The sequence below is a fragment of the Eptatretus burgeri genome, chromosome 15 (assembly GCF_056783735.1).
Source record: "Eptatretus burgeri isolate ZD-2024b chromosome 15, Ebu_testis_v1, whole genome shotgun sequence".
Taxonomy (NCBI): domain Eukaryota; kingdom Metazoa; phylum Chordata; class Myxini; order Myxiniformes; family Myxinidae; genus Eptatretus; species Eptatretus burgeri.
The window spans coordinates 70,989,030-71,012,311 of record NC_140975.1 but is presented as its reverse complement, the minus strand read 5'-3'; positions in this window follow the sequence as shown (position 1 = coordinate 71,012,311).

Genomic DNA, 23,282 nt, shown 5'->3' with positions numbered 1-23,282 from the left:
TGGTTGGCAAACCCCTTAACCAGTTAGGTCTTCCCACCCCACAACGAAACGATACTCGCTCTATCAATGGTGAGATGCTTTGACAAACCAACTATGACATCGAGCAGTTAGAATCATAAATCAATCAGCAAGAACTCATGCTCACACCTGATCAGCGCCGAGCCTCTGACACTATTGTTGAGAAAGAAAATAATTTGGGGGGATATTTTTCCTTAATGCTCCAGCTGGCACTGGGAAGACTTTCCTCATCAATCTCCTCCTAGCAAAGATTCGGTCCAAAAAGTGTATTGCACTTGCTTTTACTTCCTCTGACATCGCTGCCACTCTTCTTACCGGTGGGAGGACTGCCCACTCATCGTTCAAGCTGCCACTTGATTTAGCACGATCAGAAACTCTGATCTGCAACATCACCAAAAATTCAAACCTCGCTGAAGTCTTCAAAAACTGCCAACTTATTGAATGGGTAAATGCACCATGTCACACAAGGGTGCTTTTGAAGCCCTGGACAGAACCCTGAAAAGACATCAAAGGAAATTATGACCTAATGGGTGGAGTCACGATGCTCCCAGCAGGAGACTTTTAACAAACTCTTCCAGTTGTTCCAAGAGGAACCTGAGCAGATGAAATGAAAGCCTGCCTGAAATCTTCCATTTGGCACAAAGTCAAAAGTTTTATCATATCCACCAACACGCGTATTCACCTCCATGATGACATTTCAGCGGAAAACGTTGCCGATAGACTGCTTGAATTTGGAAATGCAACATCTCCATGTGATAGAGATGGAGACATGTCATTTTCAACTAACTCTTTCAATATTGTCAAAAGCATTGACGAATTGACAGTCAAAGTTTATCTTCACCTGGAACACCACATCAGGGATCAAAAATGGCTTTGTGAAAGAGCCATTTTGGCACCAATAAATGATTTGGTGAATGCCATCAACACCCAGATACTGCAACAAATTCCTTCAGAACAAAAATTATACAAAAGCATTGACACTGGTTGATCAACATCAAGCAGTCCAGTACCCTGTGGAATTCCTCAACTCCTGGAGCCTCCTGGAATTCCATCTTACAACCTCACCTTAAAAGTAAGAGCTCCAAGTATTTTGCTCAGAAACTTATATCCTTCCAAGCTCTGCAATGGAACTCGACTGGTGATCGAATCATTGAAGCCCAATGTCATTGAAGCTACCATCATCACGGGATGTATGCCTGGTGTTAGCTTAATGATTAGGGTGGTGGGCTTGGGATCCTAGGGTCCTGAGTTCAAATCCTACTCAGTTGTTGAATTAATACCAGGTGGGGTTGAATCTGCCTGTCATCCTTCCGAGGTCGGCAAAATGAGTGCCAGCTTGCTGGTATCCTGTGTCGGAGTGGCGACCTGTCCAGGATTGTGCCCAATAGCCAAGGAGACTGCTTAAGCAGTACCAACGCTCTGCACAGATTATGGTCCCAATGGATGGATGGATGGATTCCTTCGATTCCAACGGAAATACCATTTCAATTTAAAAGACTTCACTTCCCCATCTGTCTTTCCTTTATTATGTCAATTAATAAATCTCAAGGACAATCTTTAAAAGCTGCCAGGATCCTTCTCGGAACTCCCTGCTTTTCCCACGGTCAACTTCATGTTGCCATGTCAAGAGTTGGCACAGTAAAACGCCTCTTCGTCTCTGCTCCTACTGGAAAAACTGCAAGCATAGTGTATCCAGAAACTTTAACATAAATCATTTTTGTCAATAAACAATTAATCAAATTCAGTCTTTTGTCGAAAACGTTATTTTATTTAAACTGGGGAAATAATGTGAAATTTATCCTGAGCAACGCTGGGTACCTCAGCTAGTTAAGGTATATAACAGAAATATGATTTGAGTTTGGAGGATCGAATCACGTGGACTAAACTCAAAATCTGTAGTGAAATCTGAAAATGTTAAGAAATCGGTGATATTTTGTTTTTTGTGGCTTCATGCCATTACCAATGAGCTTGCTATCGCTCGCCAAGCCAGGCGTTCCTGATCATTCCACATTCAAACACTTTTGAATAATTGGGCTTACAGACTGGACTATCAAAGACCTACAATATAAGTAACGATAATGAAAGAGATTTGATACAACACCATGTAAATCACTCCAAATCGAGAGGACTGTTCGTTCCAGATCAACACCATAAATTACCATTCATTTACTGGATCCCAAAAATCAACAAAAACCCACATAAGATGAGGTTCATTATCGCAAGTAGATAATGTAATTTGAAATCATTGTCAGGTAGTATTACAGGGGTGATGAAATAATTTATAAATGCTTTTAAAAACTACCTTGAAAAAGCGAGGTTTTATTCTGGCATTAAAAAAATTCGGGATCATTGGTAATTCCAAACCTGTAATCGATGGTATCCATAATATAACATTAATAACAAGGGTAAGGCGAAATGTTGATCAACTTGTGATTTTTCACATTACACACAAACATTCCACATGACAAGCGTGTAACCACTTTGGTCAGAGCGGTAGATAAAGCATTTGCAGGAGTTAATAAGGTATACATTAAAGTTTATAAAAATAGAGTAAACTGGTCCATAAAGGAAAATCAATATCAATATAGTTTTTCAGAAAATAAACTTCAAGAAAGTATTCGATTTCTCCTCAACAACAGTTTCTTTACATTTGGCAACAACATAATCCAGCAGGCAGTAGGGAAACCCATGGGTTTAGATGCGGCCACTTTCTTTGTAAATGTATTCCTACACATGTACGAGTCTGATTGTGTCCAGAACACGTGCAACGAGTCTGATTGGTTCCGGAACACGTGCAACGAGTCTGATTGGTTCCGGAACATGTGCAACGAGTCTGATTGGGTCCAGAACACGTGCAACGAGTCTGATTGGTTCCGGAACACGTGCAACGAGTCTGATTGGGTCCAGAACACGTGCAACGAGTCTGATTGGTTCCGGAACACGTGCAACGAGTCTGATTGGTTCCGGAACACGTGCAACGAGTCTGATTGGGTCCAGAACACGTGCAACGAGTCTGATTGGTTCCGGAACACGTGCAACGAGTCTGATTGGGTCCAGAACACGTGCAACGAGTCTGATTGGGTCCAGAACACGTGCAACGAGTCTGATTGGGTCCAGAACACGTGCAACGAGTCTGATTGGGTCCAGAACACGTGCAACGAGTCTGATTGGGTCCAGAACACATGCAACGAGTCTGATTGGGTCCAGAACACGTGCAACGAGTCTGATTGGGTCCAGAACACATGCAACGAGTCTGATTGGGTCCAGAACACATGCAACGAGTCTGATTGGGTCCAGAACACGTGCAACGAGTCTCATTGGGTCCAGAACACGTGCAACGAGTCTCATTGGGTCCAAAACACGTGCAATGACTGCGATTGGTCCAGAACACGTGAAACGAGTCCGATTGGGTCCAGAACATGTGTAACGAGTCTGATTGGGTCCAGAACACGTGCAACGAGTCTCATTGGGTCCAGAACACGTGTAACGAGTCTGATTGGGTCCGGAACATGTGAAACGAGTCTGAGTCCAGAACAACAATTAGTCAGATGTATGCTAACACAGCAGTGAACTTATCAACAGATTAAAACAACTCGTCAGATGTTCACCGACACAGCACTGAACTTATCAATAGATTAAAACAACTAGTCAGACATTTCCTAACATAGCACTGAACTTGACAATAAATTTAAACAATTGGTTTGACATTCACAAACACAGCACTGAACTTATCAATAGGTTAAAACAACGATTTAGACATTAACTAACACAGCACTGAACTTGTCATTAGATGAAAACAACTCTTCAGACGTTTATGAACACAGCACTGAACTTATCAATAGATTAAAACATCTAGTCAGACATTTACTAACACAGCACTGAACTTATTAATAGATTAAAACAACTAGTTAGACATATACTAACATAGCAATGAACTCATCAATGCATTAAAACAACTAGTTAGACATTTACTTACACAGCACTGAAATTATCAATGGATTAAAACAACTAGTGGGACGTTTATTACACAGCACTGAACTTATCAATCGATTAAAACAACTAGTTAGACATTTACTAACACAGCACTGAACTTATCAATACATTAAAACAACGAGTGAGAGGTTTATTAACACAGCACTGAACTTATCGATGGATTAAAACAACTAGTCAGACATTTACTAACAGCACTGAACTTAACAGATTAAAACAACCAGTGAGACGTTTATTTACACAGCACTAAAACTATCAATGGATTAAAACAACTTGTGAGACGTTTATTAACAGCACTGAACCTATCAATGGATTAAGACAACTCGTGAGACGATTATTATCACAGGGAGCTACAATTAGCAGATAACAAGTTTTCTTTCAGATCATAAAACGACACCAAATATAATTAGTGAAAAACAATACGAGTAGTAAAAATATGATGAATGAAATATTTAAGTACATAAATACATTATTTAAATATATATGTTTGGAAACAATTTCAACCCATTTCAGTGGTTGTTAAGAGACAAGAAAGCCGGTTTATAGAAAACCCCGTTTATAAATAATCGTTTGGATATTTGAACAACAGTTTGATGCCGAGGTGAGTGAGATGGTCATGCTTGTTGGTGAACATGTTATATATTGAGGTAACATGTGCATGGTTTAATGTATTATCATATAATAGAATGTGTGATGGGAGAGTTTGTCTCTGGACCTGTCTGTCTCTGAACAAGTCCTTGCAGTGTTTGTCTCTGGACCTGTCTGTCTCCGAACAAGTCCGAGCATTGTTTGTCTCCAGACATGTCTGTGTGGTATTTGTCTCTGGACGTGTCCAGATAGCGATTGTTTCTGGAACTGTCTGTGCGGTGTTCGGCTACGGGCGGTATTTATAGTATGACCAGTAGAAAATGGATTTCACGTTATTTTCTTTCCATCTTCACTGTTATTACCTCTGCCGTCGAAGGTGAAGGAGGTTATGTTTTCACCCTTCTCTTTCTGTTTGTTACTTGCAAAATCGAAGATTTTTGAAGTATATTGGTTAATCGATTTTGTTTTTTTGTATGTCTGTCTGTCTGTTTATTGCCTTCAGGTCAAAATTTTAAACTTTTCTTCATGAAACCTCACCAAATGGAAGAGTTTGACATCAGGAAGAAGCCTATTGTTTTTGCGTTCAACATCGACCAAAAGGTTAACATCGGCCCAAGGTCAACAATGAAGGTGGTTTTTTTAAAATCCTCAATTTTCATCCCATTGACTTGAAAGTTGAAGACGATTTGCATTTCAAATCACTAAATTCAACCACCAATTATTTTTAAGGTCAACATAAGCCCAAGGTCAACAACTATGGTTGTATTTCTGAAATCCTCAATTTTCATCGATCTCATTGAATTTAAATTTGAAGAGGTTTTATATTTCAGATCACTGAATTCAACCACCAATTATTTTTGAGGTCAACATAGGCCCAAGGCCAACAACTAAGGTGGTATTTCTAAAATCCTCAATTTTCATCCCATTGACTTGAAATTTAAAGAGGATTTGCATATCAGGTCAGTGAATTCAACCACCTCTTCTTTTTGAGGTCAACCTTGGCCAAAAGGTCAACATAGGCCAAATTTCTAAAATTGTCAATTTTCATCCCATTGACTTGAAATTTGAAGAGGAGTTGCTCATTTGGTCATTGAATTCAACCACCAATTATTTTTGAGGTTAAATATGTTTTTTTTATGGATTTTGCCAGTTTCATGCTCTGCACGACATCCTCTTCTTGTTTGTTTGTGAGCAGGGCATCTCAAAAAGTTGTGGACATATGAAATTTTATGGACAGGTTGGGTGTGCAACAAGGACGTAATGATTAGATTTTGGTGAAGATCTGGATTCGGATCCGGCTACTAGAATTTTTTAAATGAATCTTCACCATTGAGAGATGGGGCTAAAAATGATAAATAGCATGATATCTCAAATAGTAGTGGACGGATTCGGACGAAGCTTGATGGACAGGTTAGGTGTGTGACAAGGATGAATTGATTAGATTTTGGTGAAGATCCTAGTCCGGATACGATAATTTTTTAATTTTTAAAATGATTCTTCATCATTGAGAGATAGGGTGAAATACGATATATAGCATGATATTTAACCTCCGCCATCGAAGAAAGGCGGAGGTTACTGTTTTCACCCGTCTGTTTGTTTGTTTGTTTGTTTGTGAACAGTATTACGGAAAAACTCCTGGACGGATTTCGATGAAACTTGGTGGGGGGATTAGGTATGGTCCAGGGATCATGCCATTAGATTTTGGACTTGGTCCAAAGTCCAATATGGCCGCTATGGCGGCCATTTTGAAAAAATATTTGAATTTTTTTTTTTTTTGCATTTCTGCATGTTTTAAGTGATTTCCAACCCCCCCCCACCCCCCAGAAAAAAATTTGGTGGAGAAAAAAAAACCCAGAAATTTTGCACCTTTTTTTTCAAAAAAATTTCGATTTTTTTTTTTGGCATTTCTGCATGCACGTCGATCTCGTTTAGTTTATTCAATCGTGGTTCAGTCGAGTCTGATCCGTTTTGACCATACATTGAATAGGATATCAGGTTCACTCAAGTGACCCAGCAGTATTGGCGGCGGAGGTTTTGCACTCTACCGAGTGCTCCCCCTCTAGTTCAAAAATGTATTGGACTGGATATGTTCCACTGCATCAGGCATTGCGTGGTGGAGGTATGCGCTCCACCAAGTGCCCTTCTTGTTCTATGCAGACAAGTTCTATGCAAACTTTGATGAGACAGTATGAATCGTAATTAACATTCCACTGCACATCTGCCTTCCCTTTCCCCACCCCTCCTCACTCCCACCTCTCTTTGCTCTCCCACCCCTCCTCGCTCCCCCTTCCTCCTCTCTCTTTCCCCACCCCTCCTCACTGTACCCACCCTTCCTCACTCCCCCTTCCTCCTCTCTCTTTCCCCATCCACCTCCTCACTCTCCCCCTCTTCGTAATCCGTCAGCAAAGCGATGGGTGGAACTTGCTCGTCACAAATAAAATGGGGCCAAGGATAGAACCTCGGGGATCCCCACAGGCCACTGATTGCATGTTCTATTCCAACCAATTAAAAACCACAAATAGTTTTCAAAGAAAAACAAGTGGCTCTTAAACCGTTCCAGAGCTATTCCTCTAATAATTCTCACCCCGAAGGGGATGCGAGACTTTTGTTTCTCTCTGCAACTGCTTGTAAGATCGATGTTAAACTTTAAGCATCGGAGGGACTCCCCATGGAGAATATTTTATAGCTAACTCTGACGTCTCCGGTCACATGGTATGGCAGCCATATTTGATTAGAATAAAAAAATTAGGACATCATTTTCTCCAAAACCGCTCAACAAAAAAATTTGAACTTGGCACATGTAATCAACTCCCTATGAGGTATATAGGGTGATAATGACGTCATCGGTGAAGTCGAATTCCAGCCACAATTGGTTGAATTGAAATCCTTATCCAAAGCATGTGAAACTTTATGAATCCGATTGATGACCCGATGTGAATGAAGAATTTAATTTATGACGTTCATAACACTTGCCAAGAAACCATGACATAATAGGTCGCATGGATGACATGGGTAAACGGACCAGAATAGTGGCGTGTTCAGTTAACGATGGTATTTTTGTTGAGAATGAACGTGCGAGGCGAGATGATGCACTTTAAGAATGCCGTTCTAGTTCCATAATGTGTTTATGAAAAATAATAATGTGGTCAATTGTATCAAAAGCTTTGGAGAAGTCCAGGAAACATCAAGTGAGTTTGCAACTTGATCAATGGTTGTGATACTTTCTCTCTACGAGTATTAATCTGGCTTGAGTGTTGATGTGTTTTTCTCTAAAAACGAAATACGTGAAATATTAGATTACTTTTGGAGATTTACAATTTGAAAACATAAACAATTTAAAGGGTATTTTTGAAAAGACAGTTAATAATGTTATTGGACCATAATTGCTGATGTCTTGTGGGTCCCCATTCTTGAAGATTGGTTTAACTTTCGCAATTTCCATTTCTCAGGTTCTACACCATTATAGGGACCAGGTTATTATGAATAGATACTCGGGGTTCGATAATTTCAGGTAAAACAGTTTTCAAGACATTATTTATTTCATGAATCATTTCCTGCACTCTTCTTATTCTTAAAACTTTATGCAATGTTTCCAATCTCACTTTCATGAGGAGGAGAATTCAAATTAGGGTCCCCCCACAAAGTCAACAAATGATCCAGCCATCAGGACCATACTCTGTACAAAGCGCTGGTGCTGCCAACACTGTGTCCTGGGCACTTTGGCACAATCCTGGACAGGTCACCACTGCGCAGGATACTTGAATGGCTCAATCATTCCAGAAAGCTGGAACTCATTTTGCCAACCTTGGAAGGATGACAGGCTAAGTAAACCCCACCTGGTTTTAATTCAGCAGCCAAGCAAGATTTGAACTCAGGACCCGAGGATCCCAAGCCCACCGCCCTAACCATTAAGCCAACATCCCAAGCCCACCACCCTAACCATTAAGCCAACATCCCAAGCCCACCACCCTAACCATTAAGCCAACATCCCAAGCCCACCACCCTAACCATTAACCCAACATCCCAAGCCCACCACCCAAACCATTAAGCCAACATCCCAAGCCCACCACCCGAACCATTAAGGCAACATCCCAAGCCCACCACCCGAACCATTAAGCCAACATCCCAAGCCCACCACCCGAACCATTAAGCCAACATCCGAAGCCCACCGCCCCAACCATTAAGCCAACATCCCAAGCCCACCACCCTAACCATTAAGCCAACATCCCAAGCCCACCACCCCAACCATTAGGCCAACATCCCAAGCCCACCGCCCGAACCATTAAGCCAACATCCCAAGCCCACCACCCCAACCATTAGGCCAACATCCCAAGCCCACCACCCTAACCATTAAGCCAACATCCCAAGCCCACCACCCTAACCATTAAGCCAACATCCCAAGCCCACCACCCTAACCATTAAGGCAACATCCCAAGCCCACCACCCTAACCATTAAGCCAACATCCCAAGCCCACCGCCCGAACCATTAAGCCAACATCCCAAGCCCACCACCCTAACCATTAAGCCAACATCCCAAGCCCACCACCCCAACCATTAGGCCAACATCCCAAGCCCACCGCCCGAACCATTAAGCCAACATCCCAAGCCCACCACCCCAACCATTAGGCCAACATCCCAAGCCCACCACCCTAACCATTAAGCCAACATCCCAAGCCCACCACCCTAACCATTAAGCCAACATCCCAAGCCCACCACCCTAACCATTAAGGCAACATCCCAAGCCCACCACCCTAACCATTAAGCCAACATCCCAAGCCCACCGCCCGAACCATTAAGCCAACATCCCAAGCCCACCACCCTAACCATTAAGCCAACATCCCAAGCCCACCACCCTAACCATTAAGCCAATATCCCAAGCCCACCACCCTAACCATTAAGCCAACATCCCAAGCCCACCACCCTAACCATTAAGCCAACATCCCAAGCCCACCACCCAAACCATTAAGCCAACATCCCAAGCCCAGCGCCCGAACCATTAAGCCAACATCCCAAGCCCACCACCCTAACCATTAAGCCAGGATCCCAAGCCCGCCACCCCAACCATTAGGCCAACATCCCAAGCCCACCGCCCGAACCATTAAGCCAACATCCCAAGCCCACCACCCCAACCATTAGGCCAACATCCCAAGCCCACCACCCTAACCATTAAGCCAACATCCCAAGCCCACCACCCTAACCATTAAGCCAACATCCCAAGCCCACCACCCTAACCATTAAGGCAACATCCCAAGCCCACCACCCTAACCATTAAGCCAACATCCCAAGCCCACCGCCCGAACCATTAAGCCAACATCCCAAGCCCACCACCCTAACCATTAAGCCAACATCCCAAGCCCACCACCCTAACCATTAAGCCAACATCCCAAGCCCACCGCCCCAACCATTAAGGCAACACCAGACATAAAGTCATCAAATGATCCATTTATAGTGGGAATCTTATTTAAATTTTAACCAATATTTATAAAGTGGTCATTTAAATTCTCTTTTATTGTATTCATATCTTCAATTTAAGCATCATTGATCTTTGTTGTTGAAATGGAAGTACAGTATGTTCTTTTTTTCTTTCCAAGCACACCATTTATTATAACATTTCCACATTCAGCTATTTTTCTCTGTGTTATCATCTTTTTGTGCTCTTTGCAAAACACCAGAAAGGAAATTGCGATACTTTAGGTTCGTTTGATGAAAATGATCTTTTGGTTTACCTGTATCGATAATATAAATTATTCTTCCAGTTAATTGATCTCGGTGAATATTTTTGTTTTATTTGTTGGGTGGCGAGCAGAGTGTTGAGGAATGCATCCACTACGACCTACAAACTTGCTCCAGACCCAGATCATCAAAGAAACTGAGATCGTACAGAAAAGGACGTTAAAGACCGCAAGAGAAACTCAAACCTTCATGAATCGTCTGTTCTGCTTAGAGAAGAGGTTTCTTCAGTAAGAATGGTCAGCTTATGGTGCCCCTGACCCGTCTGACCATAGGCGGACATGTGGATGGTTGCACAGAAACCACAAAGCTGACTAACAAAAAAAACTGTGGTCTTGTCCCCAACTAATCGCTGACGGTTGTTTTTGCACTTTTTTTACTTCTCCATTTCAAATTTGCTGCATTTGCACTTGGGAGAAAATAACAATTCTTTGAAAATCATTTGCACTTTGTTTAATTACCATTTGAAATTGCCTTCCCGAAACCGACCAAAAGTGGACAACTGTGTTGGGAATCATTTATGAAAATATTCAGATAAAATCAACTTTACAGACTCGATTCCCAATCAATTTGATTTCCTTTCTGTCAGCCTAACCTGAACACCAACCCCAACCTGTCATCCTAACCTGAACACCAACCCCAACTGATCATCCGAACCTGAACACCAACCCCAACCTGTCATCCTAACCTGAACATTAACCCCAACCTGTCATCCTAACCCGAACATTAACCCCAACCTGTCATCCTAACCCGAACATTAACCCCAACCTGTCATCCTAACCCGAACATTAACCCCAACCTGTCATCCTAACCCGAACATTAACCCCAACCTGTCATCCTAACCCGAACACCAACCCCAACCGGTCATCCGAACCTGAACACCAACCCCAACCTGTCATCCTAACCCGAACACCATCCCCAACCTGTCATCCTAACCCGAACACCAACCCCAACCTGTCATCCTAACCCAAACACCAACCCCAACCTGTCGCCCTAACCCGAACACCATCCCCAACCTGTCATCCGAACCCACGTACCCACCCCAACCTGTCATCCGAACCCACGTACCCACCCCAACTGTCATCCTAACCCGAACACCAACCCCAACCTGTTGCCCTAACCCGAACACCATCCCCAACCTGTCATCCGAACCCACGTACCGACCCCAACCTGTCATCCGAACCCACGTACCCACCCCAACCTGTCATCCGAACCCACGTACCCACGCCAACCTGTCATCTGAACCCACGTACCCACCGCAACGTGTCATCCGAACCCATGTACCCACCCCAACCTGTCATCCGAACCCACGTACCCACCCCAACCTGTCATCCGAACCCACGTACCCACCCCAACCTGTCATCCGAACCCATGTACCCAACCCAAACCTGTCATCCGAACCCACGTACCCACGTACCCACCCCAACCTGTCATCCGAACCCACGTACCCAACCCAAACCTGTCATCCAAACCCACGTACCCACGTACCCACCCCAACCTGTCATCCGAACCCACCTACCCACCCTAACCTGTCATCCAAACCTGAACACCTGAAATGCCATCACGAGTGCAATCTTTCTCCAAAATGAAACAAGCTTGATCAGAACAGACACTTGTAGGTGTTTTTCATTCCTTTATTGTGCAGAAACATTGCAGCAAAGGCTTGGGTTATACAGCTTGTACAACAAAGTAGATTAGGAATATCACTTCAGGTAAACAATGTTAGGCAAACAATGGAACCAACAAACATACAACTGCAAGGTGAATTATCAGTCAAAATGTTGCATAAAAGTGCTGATGGGGTTCTCCGTCGAAATGGCAATCAGTCAGAACCGATGGTGAGAGGTTCATGGTATCACGAGCAGGCTGACACGTTGGACACATTGATAGATTACAGACAACTGCAATGAGACAAAATGACTGGCTCGTCCTCGGATGCGGCCAGGAACACGAAAGCCAGAGATTAATTTGCCTCGGTCAGGACTTGAGACAAAGCAGAGCTTGCAGAAAGGCCGGTCCGAGTCCAGCCACCCATGGGAAACCGGTTTGCTTGGAGAAAAAGCCCAGGACGCCGCACGTGCTCCGGGCAGGTCCAGGTGAGAAGGGGACATCATGAACCGATGACGTTCAGGCGGAGCACGTTCCACTTAATCGCGGTGACTGATGAAGGCCCAAATCCCATAAATCCCCAATAGGATTCGGACTAGAGCGTGTATGAATTTGTCGTCGTGACGTCAATGCGTGAAACACACAAACTGATGCAGCAAGGAAGAAATACAAGACCAGCGGGAAACCCGAGGTGCAAGGAAGGTCCTTGAGTAAAGTGATGATTGTCGAGGCTAATAAGTTGTGGTAATAAACTAATAACCCATGGTCACGTCACGTGTGGCATCGTGCTCTCTCTCTCAAACAGGATATCATGGGTAATAAATTGGAATCTGATGGAAGAGCTCGAAGCGCCAAAGTATATTAATTAGGAAGAAGAGTTGAAGGAAGAACGTGAAGAGCACTCATGGGTCGTCCTTGGAAGCGGCAAAATGTTGGACGGTGTATGATCAGAGCAGCTGCGAGGCGTGACATATGAGGTAAACCAGGGGCACGGCCGCGAGCCCGTGTACCAGGTGGAGGAAGATGTATGAAGGAAAGTACGCGCACGCGTTCATGACACGGCCGAACGCTTCAGGAGGTACCAATGGCACCTTCACCATGGACATCTTGGTCGTGGTGGGCAAGGTAGTTGTGGTCGGCATGGTAGTCGTCGTGGTAGTGGTAGTCGTAGTAGGGCAGATGATACTTCGGACGGGCTTGCCGGACCCGGAGCGGGTTGACCAATCATTCCCGGTCTATGAACACCCCACGTGGTGTTTTTTTTTTTTTTTTTTTTTTTTTTTTTTAGGGCGGTCGGCGCCACTTCGATGCCTCCAATGACGCAAGCAGCACGCAGGTTCCTCTCAGTGCGAACTTCATCTTCCTCGAGGTGGAACCCGGGGATTCTGCAGCACAAAGTACGGAGTACAACGTCAACTACGCATTCCGCACACGGTTCATGAAGCACGAATCATCATCAATCGCAGCGAGGAGGGCGAGCCTTACGTACGATGATGTTATCGATGGATGCGCGTTCACGGCTCGCAATCGCTTCACCTGAGGAAACACCTGATTCGCGGAACAAGCGAAAACATTTCGGGGAGAAAGTTTCACTTACATTTGACCTTCGGTCTTCACGTGCAATCCTCGTGCTCCGACAACGGTCTATCAAGCGATAGCCGTCGGTCGATGGACAAAGCAGTCGCGGGGATGACTGGCAGGGACGACGCTCCGATGGGCATGCGATGCGCTCCGCGCGTCACGACGATATAAACGGCAACGAAAGAGGAAGTACTGGGGGAGGGGCTTACGTGATGACGCGTCCAAAAGGGAATTCCAAGGTCACGTGGTGACGGCCAGAAAAGTGTCCACTTGTATTAGAGTTGTTTAGTGTTTGCAAACAATACATGTATTCATTGTTTACCCTTTTACACCGCTAAAAAAACTCGTTTTAATGTAAACATGGATGAAAGGTAAACTGTGTTGTGTGGTGTTGACATGTGTAATTAGTGGGTTCATTATTATTTACCCGTAACGGTGTAAACTTGTTTCTCCGTTTAATGTAAGCTTGGCACGGATGGTTGCAAAAGACGTTTTGGACGTTTGGACCGAGACTATTATATCGACTCCGAATTGATGGTGAATTTGCGTTTCATCGTCGTCGTGATCATGATGAAAACACCAAAACATGTGAACCTTGTAGATCCTGGATCTTCTGTTCGCTGTGCAGGTTATGTTCACTACAAGGTAGACAGGTGAGAGGATGATCCGAGTTTAAAACATTGCCCCACCCCCCAATCCCGCAACCCCCCAATCCCTGACCCCATCGCTTGTCTGCCACTCATGTTTGACGTGATAGTGTTCATAAGATGAATAATCGATTCGTTTTGAAGCATTTTAATTTCCTGTTGATCAGAATTACCTGCGATATAAGGATCGAATGATTGATTTGATAGTGTTCATGGATTGCCCGAATGATGTTTATTCAAGTAAATATGGATGATTTGTTGATTCGATGGTTCTTCCTTGTGTCTAAGGTTTATAGTTAAGCAGGGTTTATTTTAAGGAAATTTTAGAACTGCACAAATCTTTGACGCAGGTGCCATGGCCCAGTGTTTGAGATTCTCTGAGTCTGAGATGCATTTGTAAATTGTAATGGCTATTTTTTTATACATTTTATAGATTTTAAGTTCCTTTGTATCCTTTGACAAGGTACACAACACAAGATGCCTCACTGGAGTCTATAAAATTAGTATCATTAGCGAAAAGTATAACCGTAAATATCCAAGTGCATTCAAAATGCGCAGAAATTTGGAACAGCCGAGCTGTTCAAGTTTGGAACAAGTCTAACGTGTTTAGATAGTGGATATCTGCTAGATTTTCAAAGTCCCTAATGGAATTTGCCAAGAATGGGATTGATGATTTTATTAATTTAGTAATGATTTTATGATTTTACTAATTTCAAGTAATGTTTTTTGTTTCAGGTTGTCCAATATTCAAATTTCACCCAAAAATGGACTTAAGAAAATGGTTGCAGTCTGCAAAGGGGAAAGGGAAAATACTGACCCCAGTACTACTAGTACACAGGTAAAGCCAGTCACAAAGCCCAAATCCAGCACAAGTTCCAGTGGACAAGACATGCCAACCACTGATCCTGAGCCCAGCACCGGTTCTCATGGAGAACACGTGCCAAAATCGCAGAAAGGGGAAGAAAATACCAAGGGAACTCCCGGTACTGAAAATGTAAGGGATGTATTAATTCACATCCACAGAAATGGGTGACATTACGTTCGTTGTAATTTATGCAGTAAAGACTTTTATACAGTCAAAAAGTTTACCTTTAAAGGCAAGATACCTTACATTGCCATTTACACTGGCACAATTTACAGAGAAGCTGTTGAAGGAGCCCATTTTAGTTCTGATGCCCATAAAGCTGTGTTGCTTAGGAAAAGGTATGATAGCCTTTCAAAAACTCAGGTGATGAAAGAAACCCCAATGGGTAAGGCTGTTTCAAAAACTAATGAAGAGCAAGCTAATAAGATTGGTAGTTTGTTCATTCATGTTTATGGAGATGGCAAAAAGCTCACTTTATCTGCAAATTATTTTCCTATGAGAGTAGTGGTGAGCAGGAAGTCACAGTCTTTTAACTTCAATGATGAATCTAAGGAGGCACAACTTCATCAAAACTTGCAGTATGTCTCACCTGTTAGCCACCTGGAGATGCTAAAGTGTGTTGTGGAAGTAGACAGGGCCTCGCTTTCAAAAAAGATAGAACAGTCCATAGCAATAGCCCTTAGATGCGATGGGTCAGTTGACCGAACTCAGCTAGACAAGATCTTTGTGATGGCAAAGGGAGCTTGCAAAACTGGTGAAGATGAAACGGTGTTCTTAGGTGCAGCAGAACCTGATATAATATGTGCACAAGGACATTTTAATGCAGTTAAGTCGGCCTGCAAAAACACAGTTGGTGAACCCACGACAGAATATATTTTTCAAAACATGTCATCAATAGTAACTGACAGAGCCAGTGTTAATACTGGAGAAAGAAATGGTCTGTGGGCATTATTTGATTCCATTGACTCTGAAATCCCAAAACTGAAAATCTGGTGTGCTGTTCATCGCACTCAGTTCGCTTGGAAATCAGTCATGGATCTAGTGTCCGAAGTAAGCCACTTTCTGCAGAAACTAAGTGGATTGTCAAGCTTTTTTCACACTTCTCGTCTGAGAACTCGACAGCTGAAAGAATTAGCCAGTACAAATGATCTAGCATGTCAGTCCCTTCCAAAAGTATTTGAAGTTCGTTGGAGTGAGTACACATTTTCCCTGGTGAATTCTGTTCTAGAATCATGGCATGCATTAGTACTTTATATGCAACAATCTCACGACAAACAAGCCGAAGGATTTGAAACTCTCTTGACAAACAAAACAAACCTAGAATTGCTTACATTTTTGGCTGATGTGCTGGCAGTGTTTTCAAGATTTCAGAAGAAAATACAATCTGATAATGCCACACTGCTTGACATTCAACGAGAGGGGACACTTGTGAAGATAAGTATTAGCAGCCTCCAGAAGACACCTCTTTTAGGGGGTTGGGTGTCTAGTCTTCAAGCACAGTCACAGCTAGTCGAAAGTGATGAGAGATCCTTCTATATGCTGAAAGGAATTAAGCTAACGAGTGATGAACCAAGGTGGAGAAGAGGTCATCATCTTTTTGTTACAGAAAGACACAATTTATCGGCAATAAAGGTTGAGGTCACAGAAGCACTAAAATGATTTTTAACTCAACGGTTTGGCACTGACAATGCGTGTTTGGAAACTTTGGCTCCTTTTCTCAAATTTCAAAAGCATGCAAACCTCGAGGCAGTCCACAAACTTATGTGTCCAGATTTAGATCTTATGGCTTTGGGCATGAAGTACAACGATTTCAGAGTCAGGGCAATTCTCTAACCTAACCCTGTCAAAAATAATCAGCCAGCTTTTAGCTGCAGGTGGGCACTACGATACTTTGGCCAGAGTTTATGCCAGAATTTTAGCAGATGTGGAGAGACTTATCAGCTCCGGCAATGCACTGAAAAGCATAGACCGCTCAAGAATGTCATTAGAGACAGGGAATTATTATTTATACGTCCATTACAATATGCCTGCAATTGACTTGTGGGATCCACGGCCTGCTGTTCTCACCTGGCTTTCCACAAAGGCACGTCGAACAAGAGAAGTAACCAACGCAAAGGAACAAAATTACTTTAAAGGTGTATTCTCTGAAGCGCAGAAAATAAGTACTGATGACAGTCTTGATGCAGAATCAGATACAGCTGAACCGCCATTGAAAAAAAGATGTTTTTAGATTATATGCTAGATACAACTTTGCAAATCTTGCATTTATGAAAGTTTCATTGTTTTAGCCATCTTTTACCATGTACTGTTTGACACAAAATGTAAATCAAAGTAGAATTCAGCATGTGTAAGACTAAAAATATGTATCTAGTCATATAAACACAGTTTTAACCATCTTAGTATTTGACAAAAATTTTAAAACAAAGTACTAATCAGCATACATTTGTGAATGTAAAATTAAAAATATGCTTCTGGTCATATCACCAGTAAATAAAGGTACTTTTGCTTTTCAGTATCATGGTCATGCATTGACTTCTTGTTTCTTTATATGACATTGGAGTTATTATAAATTTTACTACTGCACAAAATTGGATTTGGTACTGCACAAGTAGGGGTCGACTGCACGTTAAAATAAACCCTGTAGTTAAGGTATATATCCTTGTGGATACGGCTCTGTTCGCTCCTCTATGGACGGCACACTAATTCAATGAAAAGATCATTGTTGCGATTTGATTCGTTTGTTTTGACGTCCGTCGGGTTTCGGTAAAAATAATAAAATAAATCAAAACCCTTTGTTTGTTGGAAGTTTCGCGTCAGCTCCAATTTTGCGCCCAAATTAGCTTTTCTAACCGCACGGCCCTGTTTGGTCACATGAGGAACTCGGATTTGTTATCGCAGCAAGTGCCGAGTGCGCAATGGCAGTGGAAAAGTGCTGCCGCAGAGCTGAACACATCACTTTACACGGACTGGCCGCGACCACAAGGACAAACTACACGAGGTTCGCTGTCCGGGCGTGATGGCGGGCGGGGCTCGGGCACAGAGAACTGCACGGGGGACGGGAGCAGGGTGATTAATGATTAAGAGTGTAAAACAAAATCAATATATTTATGATTAATAGAGAGTAAATCAAAATCAATATATTTATGATTAATAGAGAATAAAACAAAATCAATATATTTGTGATTAATAAACAGCAAAACAAAATCAATATATTTATGATTAATAGAGTCAAACAAAATCAATATATTTATGATTAATAGAGAGTAAATCAAAATCAATATATTTATGATTAATAGAGAATAAAACAAAATCAATATATTTATGATTAATAGAGAGTAAATCAAAATCAATATATTTATGATTAATAGAGAGTAAATCAAAATCAATATATTTATGATTAATAGAGAGGAAAACAAAATCAATATATTTGTGATTAATAAACAGCAAAACAAAATCAATATATTTATGATTAATAGAGTCAAACAAAATCAATATATTTATGATTAACGAGTGTGGATCAACTTGCTTTGCTCGCCTCTCCATACGTCGTTGCAGAGATTGACCTCACAGATTTACTGTGTTGGCATGATTTACACCAATCATTATACAAACATTTCTTTTCGACAAATTTATTTGGAATATTGGTGATATTATATTTATTTGAAATGTATTTGTGATACAAGAAAGTCCAAGTGGTATAAATGACAAGGGTATCATCACATCATTTTAAAGCCTTTTTCCCTGAGCAGGGGTCAGATTTTTGTGGGCTCCAATCATGGTACCTTTTCTTGTGGCAATGTTTTTACGAATGGATGCCCTTCCTGACGCCAACCCTTTAGTCGCCTGCGACACGCAGGGATAATTACCAGTATACTGGTGCTCATTTAGCCGACCTCAGAAGGATAACAGGATGAGTCAACTCCCCTGATGTTAATTCAGTGGCCAGTGGGGCTCGAACTCAGGACCTTGAGCATCCCAAGCCACCACCCTAACCACTAAGCCAACACCAGGCTACATAAATGACAAGGGTATAAGCCGTCTAATCTGTCTGAAGGGTGTAATGGGTCTAAATGGCATTAAGATTGAAGGGGTCAAAAGGGTCTTAGGGTTTTTTGGGGTCTTTGAGGTCTTTGGGGTGTTTTGGGCTCTTTGGTAACTCTTGGATCTTCGGGGTCTTTGGGGTCTTTTGAGTCTTCAGGGTCTTTTGGGTTCTCAGGGTCTTTTGTTGGCTTAATGGTTAGGGTGGTGGGCTTGGGATCCCACTCGGCTGTTGAATTAATACCAAGTGGGGTTGACTCTGCCTGTCATCCTTCTGAGGTCGGCAAAATGAGTGCCAGCTTGCTGGTATCCTGTGTCGGAGTGGCGACCTGTCCAGGATTGTGCCCGATTGCCAAGGAGACTGCTTAGGCAGCACCAACGCTCTGCACAGAGTATGGTCCCAATGGATGGATGGGGTATTTTTTTGTCTTCAAGGTCTTCGGGGTCTTTGGGTCCTCGTGGTATTTTGGGTCTTTTGGATCTTCTTACATTAATCAGACAGAGATAATTGTGAATAGAGAATAATCATATCGAGATCACTGTTAACAGAGATTAATCAAGTAGGGATTACTGCTAACAGAGATTATTCAGAGAGAGATTACTGTTCACAGGAATTAATCAGACAGAGATAACTGTGAAAAGCGTTTTTTTGGGGGGTTTAGGGGATCTTCGGATCTTCGGTGTCGGGGAGGGGATAGAGGATCTTCAGAGTCTTTTGGGTCCTCAGAGCAAGGATGGATTTTCCAATAGGCAACATAGGCCATTGGCCTAGGGCCCACCAGTAACTGGGGGCCCACCGGGGACTTGTGGGTTCTCCGATCGGCCAAGGAGTAGGCTAGTAGGCCCTATAGTAAAATGAATAAAATAAAATAGGGTAACGAAAAATAACAGTACATTTTGAAATGCCCGTTTCCCATCATCTATCTATCTATCTGTAGATTATATACATTACGTGTTGTATTTAGTGGATTTCATTGTTATATTACGTGTGTTTTTGTGTTCTTATTTTGTGATATTGGTATCTCTTATACTCGACTTGAACTAATTTATTATTACTAAAGAGAAAGTTAAAAGAAACCAAAGCTGCACAACTCCAATCACTTCCAAAGTCGACAACCTTTTTAAAACCAAAATCAAAAGAAAATTCAGAGCCGAGTACCGGTGACGGTAAACTCCCAGGCGATGACCACAACGAAGCAAGGTCAGCGGAGTCACAGTCACAGATAGAGTGAATCAGCAATGGAAGTAGAAGTACCACCTGTGATTGAAGCTCCATCCGGTTCATCTCAGTTGACCGATAAACATTCTGTGGAACAAGATGTTAGTGCTGATTTGTGTGTATCGAGTGATCCAGCTGACTGGCAGATATAATTGATGATGAATTGATTGAATATTTAGTAAATCATCCTCTTGATCAAAACTGTGAACAAGGTGACTTCTCAAAATCCGCAAGAAGTGTGGGTGAGGGTGAAAAGGAAAGAGTTCGATATGTGCCCATATCCTTGTTTACACGTAAAATGGCAAATGATGAAAAAGTTAAAAGGGAATGGCTTGTGTATTCTCCAAAAACTGGTGATGTATTTTGTGTTCCATGCAAGCTGTTCAGCAAGCAAGTCTCATTGTTTACAAGTGGGTTAGTGACTGGAAAAACTGCCAGCGTAGAATTGCTGAACATGAAAGTAGTAAAGAGCATAAAAACTCAGTTACTGCTTGGGGTGGAAGGGCAGTTGCAGCAAGTCGAATTGATTCCACTTTGGCTTTGCAAGTAGAAGTAGAGAGAAAATATTGGAGAAGTTCTGTTACGCATAGTTGAAACACGAAAATTTTTGACATCAAGAGGTCGTCCTCTCAGAGGGAGTGATGAAAGAATTGGCTCCAGCAACAATGGTAATTACTTTGGAGTACGAGAACTCTGAGCAAAATTTGACCCTCTTCTTGCACAGCATCTGGGTAAGTACGGTGCTGTAGGTAGTGGAAAGACTTCATATCTCTCAAAAACGATTTCTGATGACATGATTAATCTGATGGCTGAAGAAATTCACTCAGTTATCATAAGTGAAGTGAAACAAGCCAAATATTATTCAGTTAGTGTTGATTCCACACCGGACGTTAGTCATACTGACCAACTTACATTCATAGTTAGTCATGTAAAACCTGACGGTAAACCTGTTGAGCGATTTCTGAAGTTCATCGACATACATGATCATGGTGCAGAGAGCATCGCCTCAACTGTTGTACAATTAATCAAAGATGTTGGTCTTGATTTGCGTGAAATGAGAGGCCAGAGTTATGACAATGCTGCCAATATGTCTGGCATTTACACCGGTCTCCAAGCCAGAATAAAGGCTATGAATGCCCTGGCATTTTATGTCCCTTTTGCAGGTCACGCCTTGAACCATGTAGGAACATCAGCTGCCAGCAGTTGCCTTGTGTCCGTTTCATATTTCAGTTTTTTTACAAGCCTTATATAACTTCTTCTCAGCCTCCACATATAGATGGGATCACTTGAAAGCTGCACTACCAGCTGCAGGGATTGTACTGAAATCCCTCCCAGATACTCGCTGGAGTGCAAGGGCTGATGCTGTTAAAGCTGTGTTTTTACATTGCCATGAGATAAAGTCAGCATTGGAGAACATATGTTCTTACAGCAGACAAACTGTGGCAACAAAGCTTGAAGGTGAAGGTCTCAGAAAACAAATGGAATCATTTGAAACAGCACTTCTTACTGTAATATGGTATAAGATTTTGACAAGGCTTTATGCAACCAACTTATCACTTCAAAAAGTTGAGACTGACCTTCTGTCAGTTGTGAACCTGTATTAGAGTTTGATCTCCTTCATCTCTAAAATGAGACAGCGTCAGTTTGATGAAATAGATCAGGCTTGGACTTTTGCTGAGCCTATCTACACAGATACAACAAAAAGAACAAAAAAAAGAGAAAAAAATTCTTTGATGAATCAGTTGGGATAGAAACTCATCTTGATCCACATCAGAAGTTCATGGTGGACAGTTTTTACACAATATTAGATTGCCTTAGGAATGAATTAGAGCACAGAGTGAATGCCTATTCATAAATGAAGAAGTTGTTTAGCTTTTTAACAGAGTATGACAGTATGAACTATGATGACCTCAAAGCTCAACTGGAACTCCTTGTCAGTACCTATTCCAGTGACCTGGAAGCATCTGTTTTAGATGAATTTTTGCAGTTTAAAGAAATTTTGTCTTCTGAATCTGACAGGTCAATGACAAACATTTCCACTTTGTTGAGGTCTAAAGATGGTATTTTGACAACTGCCTTTCCAAACATTAGTATCTTGGTAAGAATGTTCCGTACCATCCCCATTGCAAACTGTCAAGGAGAGAGGTCTTTCTCTACTCTATCGAGGGTGAAGAATCACCTGATGTAAAACTTTGGGACAAACCAGATTAAACTCACTTTCATTACTATGCATTGAATCTGATCTCCTACAATCCCTTGACACAAACGGTATCATTGACAAATTTGCCATAGAAAAAAGCAGGAAAATGTCATTTTGAACTTCACATAGTTGTGCTTGCAAAATTTATAATGCTTTAGTTTCATTGTATTTTTCCATTATTCCTATGTGTAAGATGTACATGATATGGAACTTGATTTACTTTGATGTACTTGATATGGAACTAATTTGATTAAAAATTATTGATGTGTTACATTATGTTGTAATTCTTTTTTTTTTACATTACAATATATATATATATATATATATATATATATATATATATATATATATATATATATATATATATATATATATATATATATATATATATATATATATATATATTTAAAAAATTGGGGGGGGGGCACTGATAAGGTTTGGCCTAGGGCCCACAAGCAAGTAAATCTGGCCCTGCATCAGAGTCTTTAGCGTCTTTCGGGGTCGTAAGGGTCATGGGGAATTAACGTTCAAACAGGACGTAATTAATTGGCATATAGTATTCATGGACTGACGGACAGCTTCACCGCCTCACCGACCGTGCTTTTAGTTTATATATTTATACATATAGGTCGAGAGTAACACAAAACCTATATATTTATGATTAATAGAGTAAAACAAAACCTATAAATTAATGATTAATAGAGTAAAACAAAACCAATATATTTATGATTAATAGAGAGTAAATTTGACTTTGGTTTCATTGTGTTTTTACCTCGACTTTACTGATACGTGAACGTA